Genomic DNA, 7,209 nt, shown 5'->3' on the forward strand with positions numbered 1-7,209 from the left:
CTTGGGGCGTAACTTAACACTGTGCTCCCGTAACCGACATAGAACTCTTCTCAGATCCTGCACATGCTCCTGAAATGTTTTGGAGAAGCAGAGCACATCATCTAAGTAAGGGGAGCAGCACTTGTCCCTCAGACCATCAAGTACCCCTTCCATGCATCTCTGAAATGCTGCCGGAGCATTGGTTAGGCCAAAAGAAAGGCGGAGCCACTCATACAGCCCCCAAGGTGTGCTAAAAGCCGTCAGATGCCTGGAACCCTCCTCGACTAAGCCCTGGTGGTAGGCACTGCCTTGGTCGAGTATGGAAAACCATGAGTAGCCTCCCAGGTTATCCAGCAGATCCTGAATCCTTGGTAGTGGGTGGCGATCAGGAATGGTTTTGCTGTTCAGCCCACGGAAGTCTACGCACAGCCGTAAGCTCTTGTCTTTCTTTCTCACGCAGACCAGGGGAGACGAGTACGGTGAAGTCGATTTCCTGATCAATCCATGATCAAGCAGGTTCTGCACATATTCCTTGACTTCCCTGTACAGGGGCTTTGGAATGCCATTGTAGGACTTTTGAACTGGTGTTTCATCCTTAAGATGGATTTTCAGTTGCAGGTTTGGAATGCCACCTATATCTGCATCGTCCCTGGCAAACACATCTGACTCATGGAACAGCATGTCATGGACTATCTGCTGTTCATCTTCTCCGAGATGTGACAAGTCAACAGGTGCATGCCACTTTTCTTTTGTAATCTGTGTATTTGTGTGTTTGTCATTCTTGTTCCTTGTGTTGTCTTCTTTGTCTGAACTCAACTGGGCATGTTTGGGCAGTGGGCTCAGAACTGGAAGTGGGACACTTGACAGGTTTCGCATCACTGAATTCTTCTAGGGTCCCCAGGACTGTTCTCTGTACTAAATATATATCATGCCTAGTGGAGTTCTGGATTAGGACTTTTGTACATTTCGATGACCCACTCGGGACATCTACGAGAGAAGGAAACAGCTCTAAACCCTCAGGGCAGTTACTGTCTAAATTAGGCTGAAACAACATTGTACCTCCCCCTGGCCATCCCCTAACCCTGCATCTCACTTCTCTGATCTGTCCTGCAGGAATAACTACACCTTTCTTCCCAACCCTTACACTACACTGGGGTGGTGCCTCCTCAGGGGTTATTATCTGGAGAACAGACACGATGGCCTCTACTGTACTCTCAGTAACACTCAAAGATTCCTTAAGTATAGCTATAACATCTACCCTATTGCCCTGCTCTGTGTTCCCTCTGATAATCTCTGCAATTATATTGCTACCTAGTAGGGGCTGGTTACAGTTCTGACTGATCACTACTGGAACTTGGATAGTCACATATCCATGAGTCATGCTACCCAACTGAAGGTCGATTTCTGCCCATCCATCCAGGGGAACATCTGTACCATTTGCTGCTGATACTTCAAGATCAAAAAACAGGGATGCGAGTGGCTGAATTTTGACATTGGGTAATTCTTTCTCAATCCATGTTCTTCCCACTATGGTCACCTGAGCTCTCGAGTCCAGCAGCATTTGGTGAGGGACGCCATTGACTGAACAGGAGACCATACATCGCTTTCCAATCAGTTGGGCTACACGTTTTCTTGAGGTTTGTTGACATGGTGGATTTGGCATAGTGGTTTTGACCTTTACTGGGGGCCTCTCGCTGCTGAAGGTCGTCGGCTGCCCCTTTCCAACGACCTCCCCCCGTTTCCCGACATCCTCTTTTGCAGGCAGCCAACGGCCCGATGTCCTGCCTGGCTACAAGGACAAGCTTCTATCTCTTTCCACTTTGGGGAAACAGCCATGTACACCCCCCATATGTTGGTGTACACCGTGCATAGTTTAACATGCGCGCTGTACACCAACATATGCCAGGTGTACACCGTTGTTTCTCCAAAGTGGAAAGAGATAGAAGGTTGCCCTTTGGGGGACTAAGAGTACCCTATGGGACCATGTACATACTACAATGACAACCTACTATCTCTTTCCACTTTGGAGAAACAGCCGTGTACACCCGCCATATGTTGGTGTACACCGTGCATAGTTTAGCATGCCTGCTGTACACCAACATATGCCAGGTGTACACGGCTGTTTCTCCAAAGTGGAAAGAGATAGAAGGTTGCCCTTTGCGGGGAATAAGAGTACCCTATGGGACCATGTAAATACTACAAGGACAACCTTCTATCTCTTTCAACTTTGGAGAAACAGCCGTGTACACCCGCCATATGTTGGTGTACAACACGCATAGTTTAAGTTTAACATGCGCGCTGTACACCAACATATGTCAGGTGTATACGGCTGTTTCTGCAAAGTGGAAAGAGATAGAAGGTTGCCCTGTGAGGGACTAATAGTGTGGTCTTGGAGCTGCAGTGGATATCGCGACAGAGTATCTGCATCCACATTCACCCTGCCTGGCCTATACTTGAGCGTGAAATGGAAATCGGCCAACTCACCCACCCAGCGGTGCCCGACTGCATTTAACTTGGCTGTGTTAAGACGTAAGTAAGGGGGTTATTATCTGTATATACAGTAAATGTGGGTGCGTAATACAGGTAATCCCTAAACCTATGGTAGATCGCCATAGATTTGACAGTTCGTTTACTGGACTCTGCAGGGCTCCCTTGAAGTTTGAACAGTGGACGTGCTATCCTGGAGAAATCCTGATTGAAGGATTGATAGTATCCCAGGAATCCCAGCAGAGCACGGTCTTCTCCCACGTTCTTTGGTTCCCTCTCCTTCAGCTGAAGCCCTGCTTCTAGGTCCTTCGGGTCTACCTGAACACCTTCACTTGTCACCAGATGCCCAACATACCTCACTTGGCGCTTGAACAGCTCACATTTCTTGGGGCGTAACTTAACACTGTGCTCCCGTAACCGACATAGAACTCTTCTCAGATCCTGCACATGCTCCTGAAATGTTTTGGAGAAGCAGAGCACATCATCTAAGTAAGGGGAACAGCACTTGTCCCTCAGACCATCAAGTACCCCTTCCATGCATCTCTGAAATGCTGCCGGAGCATTGGTTAGGCCAAAAGAAAGGCGGAGCCACTCATACAGCCCCCAAGGTGTGCTAAAAGCCGTCAGATGCCTGGAACCCTCCTCGACTAAGCCCTGGTGGTAGGCACTGCCTTGGTCGAGTATGGAAAACCATGAGTAGCCTCCCAGGTTATCCAGCAGATCCTGAATCCTTGGTAGTGGGTGGCGATCAGGAATGGTTTTGCTGTTCAGCCCACGGAAGTCTACGCACAGCCGTAAGCTCTTGTCTTTCTTTCTCACGCAGACCAGGGGAGACGAGTACGGTGAAGTCGATTTCCTGATCAATCCATGATCAAGCAGGTTCTGCACATATTCCTTGACTTCCCTGTACAGGGGCTTTGGAATGCCATTGTAGGACTTTTGAACTGGTGTTTCATCCTTAAGATGGATTTTCAGTTGCAGGTTTGGAATGCCACCTATATCTGCATCGTCCCTGGCAAACACATCTGACTCATGGAACAGCATGTCATGGACTATCTGCTGTTCATCTTCTCCGAGATGTGACAAGTCAACAGGTGCATGCCACTTTTCTTTTGTAATCTGTGTATTTGTGTGTTTGTCATTCTTGTTCCTTGTGTTGTCTTCTTTGTCTGAACTCAACTGGGCATGTTTGGGCAGTGGGCTCAGAACTGGAAGTGGGACACTTGACAGGTTTCGCATCACTGAATTCTTCTAGGGTCCCCAGGACTGTTCTCTGTACTAAATATATATCATGCCTAGTGGAGTTCTGGATTAGGACTTTTGTACATTTCGATGACCCACTCGGGACATCTACGAGAGAAGGAAACAGCTCTAAACCCTCAGGGCAGTTACTGTCTAAATTAGGCTGAAACAACATTGTACCTCCCCCTGGCCATCCCCTAACCCTGCATCTCACTTCTCTGATCTGTCCTGCAGGAATAACTACACCTTTCTTCCCAACCCTTACACTACACTGGGGTGGTGCCTCCTCAGGGGTTATTATCTGGAGAACAGACACGATGGCCTCTACTGTACTCTCAGTAACACTCAAAGATTCCTTAAGTATAGCTATAACATCTACCCTATTGCCCTGCTCTGTGTTCCCTCTGATAATCTCTGCAATTATATTGCTACCTAGTAGGGGCTGGTTACAGTTCTGACTGATCACTACTGGAACTTGGATAGTCACATATCCATGAGTCATGCTACCCAACTGAAGGTCGATTTCTGCCCATCCATCCAGGGGAACATCTGTACCATTTGCTGCTGATACTTCAAGATCAAAAAACAGGGATGCGAGTGGCTGAATTTTGACATTGGGTAATTCTTTCTCAATCCATGTTCTTCCCACTATGGTCACCTGAGCTCTCGAGTCCAGCAGCATTTGGTGAGGGACGCCATTGACTGAACAGGAGACCATACATCGCTTTCCAATCAGTTGGGCTACACGTTTTCTTGAGGTTTGTTGACATGGTGGATTTGGCATAGTGGTTTTGACCTTTACTGGGGGCCTCTCGCTGCTGAAGGTCGTCGGCTGCCCCTTTCCAACGACCTCCCCCCGTTTCCCGACATCCTCTTTTGCAGGCAGCCAACGGCCCGATGTCCTGCCTGGCTACAAGGACAAGCTTCTATCTCTTTCCACTTTGGGGAAACAGCCATGTACACCCCCCATATGTTGGTGTACACCGTGCATAGTTTAACATGCGCGCTGTACACCAACATATGCCAGGTGTACACCGTTGTTTCTCCAAAGTGGAAAGAGATAGAAGGTTGCCCTTTGGGGGACTAAGAGTACCCTATGGGACCATGTACATACTACAATGACAACCTACTATCTCTTTCCACTTTGGAGAAACAGCCGTGTACACCCGCCATATGTTGGTGTACACCGTGCATAGTTTAGCATGCCTGCTGTACACCAACATATGCCAGGTGTACACGGCTGTTTCTCCAAAGTGGAAAGAGATAGAAGGTTGCCCTTTGCGGGGAATAAGAGTACCCTATGGGACCATGTAAATACTACAAGGACAACCTTCTATCTCTTTCAACTTTGGAGAAACAGCCGTGTACACCCGCCATATGTTGGTGTACAACACGCATAGTTTAAGTTTAACATGCGCGCTGTACACCAACATATGTCAGGTGTATACGGCTGTTTCTGCAAAGTGGAAAGAGATAGAAGGTTGCCCTGTGAGGGACTAATAGTGTGGTCTTGGAGCTGCAGTGGATATCGCGACAGAGTATCTGCATCCACATTCACCCTGCCTGGTCTATACTTGAGCGTGAAATGGAAATCGGCCAACTCACCCACCCAGCGGTGCCCGACTGCATTTAACTTGGCTGTGTTAAGACGTAACTAAGGGGGTTATTATCTGTATATACAGTAAATGTGGGTGCGTAATACAGGTAATCCCTAAACCTATGGCAGATCGCCATAGATTTGACAGTTCGCTCACTGGACTCTGCAGGGCTCCCTTGAAGTTTGAACAGTGGGCGTGCTATCCTGGAGAAATCCTGAATGAAGGATTGATAGTATCCCAGGAATCCCAGCAGAGCACGGTCTTCTCCCACGTTCTTTGGTTCCCTCTCCTTCAGCTGAAGCACTGCTTCTAGGTCCTTCGGGTCTACCTGAACACCTTCACTTGTCACCAGATGCCCAACATACCTCACTTGGCGCTTGAACAGCTCACATTTCTTGGGGCGTAACTTAACACTGTGCTCCCGTAACCGACATAGTACTCTTCTCAGATCCTGCACATGCTCCTGAAATGTTTTGGAGAAGCAGAGCACATCATCTAAGTAAGGGGAGCAGCACTCGTCCCTCAGACCATCAAGTACCCCTTCCATGCATCTCTGAAATGCTGCCGGAGCATTGGTTAGGCCAAAAGAAAGGCGGAGCCACTCATACAGCCCCCAAGGTGTGCTAAAAGCCGTCAGATGCCTGGAACCCTCCTCGACAAAGCCCTGGTGGTAGGCACTGCCTTGGTCGAGTATGGAAAACCATGAGTAGCCTCCCAGGTTATCCAGCAGATCCTGAATCCTTGGTAGTGGGTGGCGATCAGGAATGGTTTTGCTGTTCAGCCCACGGAAGTCTACGCACAGCCGTAAGCTCTTGTCTTTCTTTCTCACGCAGACCACGGGAGACGAGTACGGTGAAGTCGATTTCCTGATCAATCCATGATCAAGCAGGTTCTGCACATATTCCTTGACTTCCCTGTACAGGGGCTTTGGAATGCCATTGTAGGACTTTTGAACTGGTGTTTCATCCTTAAGATGGATTTTCAGTTGCAGGTTTGGAATGCCACCTATATCTGCATCGTCCCTGGCAAACACATCTGACTCATGGAACAGCATGTCATGGACTATCTGCTGTTCATCTTCTCCGAGATGTGACAAGTCAACAGGTGCATGCCACTTTTCTTTTGTAATCTGTGTATTTGTGTGTTTGTCATTCTTGTTCCTTGTGTTGTCTTCTTTGTCTGAACTCAACTGGGCATGTTTGGGCAGTGGGCTCAGAACTGGAAGTGGGACACTTGACAGGTTTCGCATCACTGAATTCTTCTAGGGTCCCCAGGACTGTTCTCTGTACTAAATATATATCATGCCTAGTGGAGTTCTGGATTAGGACTTTTGTACATTTCGATGACCCACTCGGGACATCTACGAGAGAAGGAAACAGATCTAAACCCTCAGGGCAGCTACTGTCTAAATTAGGCTGAAACAACATTGTACCTCCCCCTGGCCATCCCCTAACCCTGCATCTCACTTCTCTGATCTGTCCTGCAGGAATAACTACTCCTTTCTTCCCAACCCTTACACTACACTGGGGTGGTGCCTCCTCAGGGGTTATTATCTGGAGAACAGACACGATGGCCTCTAAACACAAGAGGTGAAAAGGTGAATAAAAGCAATTCTACCACAATAATCTATGTTCTAATGATGACTCCTATAATGGTGCGTGCTCTTCTACATGGGAGAGACATTCATATTGACCAATATAACTCGGGGCGCATGGAAAGTCAAAATGTTCCTAAGACACCTCTCTCTCACTGAGAAAAGCGTTTTTCAAGCATGGAACACAAGAGGTGAAAAGGTGAATAAAAGCAATTCTACCACAATAATCTATGTTCTAATGATGACTCCTATAATGGTGCGTGCTCTTCTACATGGGAGAGACATTCATATTGACCAAAATAACTCGGG

The sequence above is a fragment of the Borostomias antarcticus genome (assembly GCF_949987555.1).
Source record: "Borostomias antarcticus genome assembly, chromosome: 16".
NCBI lineage: Eukaryota > Metazoa > Chordata > Actinopteri > Stomiiformes > Stomiidae > Borostomias > Borostomias antarcticus.